The sequence below is a fragment of the Fukomys damarensis genome, unplaced genomic scaffold, assembly GCF_012274545.1.
Source record: "Fukomys damarensis isolate Sample0158 unplaced genomic scaffold, DMR_v1.0_HiC HiC_scaffold_11, whole genome shotgun sequence".
Taxonomy (NCBI): Eukaryota; Metazoa; Chordata; class Mammalia; order Rodentia; family Bathyergidae; genus Fukomys; species Fukomys damarensis.
In genome coordinates this window covers 11,139,239-11,143,207 of record NW_022900923.1, presented here as the reverse complement: position 1 = coordinate 11,143,207, position 3,969 = coordinate 11,139,239, and the positions used below count along the sequence as shown (strand labels likewise).

Here is a 3,969-nt window from a genome sequence, read left to right as displayed (position 1 = left end):
CTGGCCGGGCGTCGGCAGCGCCTTTCCTTCCGCGTCCTGTGTTCCCTTCCCGCCCTGGCCGCCTTTGCGCGGCCTCGGAGGGCGCCCGGGCGGCGCACCTTCTCCCCGCGGCCTCGTACTCTCTGACTTTAGTTAACCCCGTTTCCCTCATCCCCGTCACGTGCACAACCCCAGGACAAAACTGCTTTGCGTTTGTTATGTGACAATTTTCCCAAAAAAATCTCTTGAAACGAGACAGGAATTGCAGGCTGCTGTGATGGTAGGAAATAGGCCGCTTTGGGGTGCGCTGCTGAAATTCTTAGGCCAGTAGAGCTAGTACTCAATCTGGGAGGTGTACTTTGAGGTAGTAATATTCCATAAAGGAGGAAGGCATTCTTTTAAAGTAGTTCCTAATTATGTCGTAAGGAAGGCGAACTGGAAAAGTACCAGGTAAAATATCAATGTCATCCTATTTTACTTTTTATTGTGATTGAAAAATTACCAGAGTAGACAATAGAGGCCCATTTCATTTTTCTTAAAAGAGTATTTTTGTAATTTTGGTACTAGTATCACAATTTTTAGTTATATAAAAACTTTCATAATACTTGCCTTTAAAAAAAAAGCATAGAGACAAAATTAAAAATCTTTCTCTTACCCTTGCCCCGTTCCCCAAGATTAACACGAGTAACCGTTTAATATGTCTTTCCATGCTGTTTTCCTTTCTTTTATTTAATTAAAAGTTATCACGTGAGCCAGGTCTGCTGGTGCACACCTGTAATCCCAGCACTCGGGAGGCTGAGGCAGGAGGATTTCTGTGATTTCGAATCCAGCCTGATCTAAGTAGTTCCAGCTCAGTCTCAACTACATAGTGAGACCCTGTCTCAACAAAACAAAACAAAACAAAAGTTATCACGTGGATAGATAACATTTTTTACAGTTATAAAAACAAGACCGGGTTGGGGTTTTAGCTCAGTGGTTCCTCTGCCTGCCTCACAAGAACAAGGTCCTGAGTTCGATTCCCAATACCAAAAACAAAAAAACAAGAACAGAGTTGGGCATGGTGGTGAACCCTATAATCCCAGCTATTGGGGAGGCTGAGGCAGGAAAGTGAGTTGGAGCTCACCTGGACTAGTAGTTCAAAGGCCAGGCTGTACTGCAAAAAGAGACCGTCTCAAAAACAAAAAGCAAAACAAAATTAAAAAAACAAAAAATGTCAACTTTTTTCACTAAAAAACAAAAACAGCTTCATTGAGAGTCTTTACGCATAATCTTTGTGCACAAGTGCAAGAATTTCTTTGGTTATTTTTTTTTATTTTTTTTTGGTACTAGAATTGAACTCGGGTCCTCATGCTTGTGAGGCAGGCACCAAACCACTGAGCTAAATCCCCAGCCCATGTACAAGAATTTCTGCAAGGTTCCTGCACCACAGAAACAAAAATCCAGGTGTCTCTTTTTTGTTTCTGAGGCAGGGTCTCACCATGTAGTTCAGACTAACCTCCAACTCTTTAATCCTCCTGCCTCACCCTCCCAAGAGCTGGGATGACAGGCGTGTGCTGCCGCACCTGGCTGCAAAAACCCAATTTCTATTAAGATTTCTGAAAGTGGAATAGCTGATCCACACGTTTATTTATTTATTGGCACTGGGGATGAAACTCAGGACCTTGCACTTCCACTCTAACCCTGGGCCAGCAATTTCAGTGCGCACAGATAATTACCATTGATGTGCGTCTCCCGTCACTGTGTAAAGTGACTTTCCAGAACTACTTACTATCACGTTTTATAATTTTGGCTGAATTGGGGGGTAAATGCAATGTCTTACTGTTTTTATTTTTCCTGATTACTATTGGGAGTAGGGTGAGTATTCTTTCAAATGTGTACTGCTCCTTTTTATAAGAATTCACTGTGCACACCTTCTGTGCTTTTAAAAGTTTGGTTGTGGGGTTAGGGGTGTAGCACAGTGCCTGGAATGTGTGAGGCCCTGGGTTTGATTCCAAATACCACAAAATAAGTAAATTAATAAATTTAGTTGTAGATGTGATTTTTTTGGTTTATAGCAGCTCTTAGAAATTATGGTTTTTTAAAACTCTTATATGTGTAAAAATATTTCCTTCTAGTTCACTTGTTATTTTGTCTATGGAGTCTTTCATGTTGCAGACATTTTAACTGTGTGTGTGTGCGTGTGTGTGTGTGTGTGTAATGTACTCTCATAATTTTGAAAATAGTCTATTTTCCTGTTTCACTTATAATTTTATTTCTTTCCTTTTTTCTTAAAGACCAACCTTAATTTTTTATTAACTAAGTTTTTGATATTTGGTTTTCTACTTTCCATTTTTTCCTATAGTTATGTGTTTTATATATGTGTGTGTGTGTGTGTGTGTGTGTGTGTGTGTGTGATTTAAGGACCTCCAGCACCACTCCAGCATTTGAAATTATTTGTCCCAGCAAAGCCAACAAACATTCACATTTTTTTTTGACATTTGAATGTTTTTTTAACACCAAACTTTAAAAAATTGTTATAAAAGCTACAGTTTGTTCCCCTAGTATTTCTAAATGTTGGCGTTATTTCTGCATGGACAGATTAAATACGCTAAGCCAAAATTTTAGACTTGCAAGATTTCATGATTCTATTTTAAAAAGGCGTCTCAAAACAAAACAAAAAATACAAGTTAATTGCTTTGTGTTACTTTTCTCAACCATTATGTTGAACATTTTCTCCTCTACAGAACAGAGTCCTTCCTTCATGTCACAGCTGCAGTTATTCCCTGCCAGATGTTTAAGGTGATGCACACCAGTGTTAGCTGGAGCCTATCCACAGTAATGCCTGAGGTTTCTGAGTTTCAGCCCAAGGTAGGCTGGTTCCTCACCGAGGACCACACTTGCAAGGGAAGGGGAGGCAGAAGAAATCACAGATCAAATTCTTGAGATTGTTTCACGCTCTTGGAAGCTTTCTGTTTCTTGGTGATGTGTTCAAAATTTCATCCTCCTCTGCTTTAGGTTTTTTTTTTGGCGGGGGGTTACTGGGGATTGAACTCAGGTCCTTGTGCTTGCAAGGCAGGCACTGGAACTACTCAGCTAAATCCCCAGCCCTGCTTTAAATTTTCTACTTTCTACTATTGACTAACAGTGCTGCCCTCTTCTTCAGCATCATTTTTTTGAACAAGCATTTACATTTGTTGTGTATACATGAATAAAAAAAGACATCTCCCTCAAATTGACTGTAAGATAAACCAATATGCAATGTCCTTCCTGGATGTAATTACAACTTCAGGCAGAGTATAGTGTCTCACAGTGGTAATCCCAGCAGGAGGCAGGAGGGTCTCCATGGGTACAAAACCAGCCTGGGCTACATAGTGAGTTCAAGGCCAGCCTGAACTACATCACAAGACCTTGTCTCAAAAAAAAAAAAAAAAAGTAATTTCTGAGGTTAAGTGGTTCAACTGGAAGCAAATAAGGTGACTTATGAAATAAACTAGACAAAATTTAGAGGTGTTCAATATGCTAAAGGTTAATTCCATAAACTTCTGTGTTTCCTAACATTTTAACATGCTACAAGTATGTATGAATTAAAACATTTTTAATCTAGATTGTAAGCTCCTGTGGATGGGGCTATTCCTATTCAATACAAGTTAAATAAAAAAAAAGGAAAAAGAGAAGTAGGGTAGATCACTACAAGGCATTTGTCCTCATCAGAGTGTCTACATAATTTACAGAAGACGTCAGCTGGGGTGCAGCTCCGTGGTAAAGCACTTACCTAACCTGTGTGAGGCCCTGAGTCCCAGCCCCAGCACCATGAAAGCCCAGGTAACAATGGCAGAGCAGAAGGTCTGCCTCAGTGGGGTCGGGTGTTAGCTTCCTCCGTTGTTTGCTAGTTTGTCTCTTCTGCTGTTTAATTTGTTTCCTGTATTTGTAATTGGGACAAAGCAGGCGGTTCAGCTCGTCTAAGAACACTTAATGTATTCCAAACATTTTTTTTTTTTTTTTTTTTTTTTT

At 39.9% G+C, this 3,969-nt stretch overlaps 1 long non-coding RNA gene across 1 annotated transcript; it reads left to right on the top strand.

Moving 5' to 3' along the window:
* The first annotated feature begins 24 nt into the window (after positions 1 to 24).
* Positions 25 to 3,927, top strand: LOC117285544. The gene is made up of 3 exons (XR_004516622.1): positions 25 to 429; positions 2,703 to 2,826; positions 3,690 to 3,927. It is a non-coding gene; the product is annotated as an uncharacterized LOC117285544 (long non-coding RNA).
* The last annotated feature ends 42 nt before the right edge of the window (positions 3,928 to 3,969 follow it).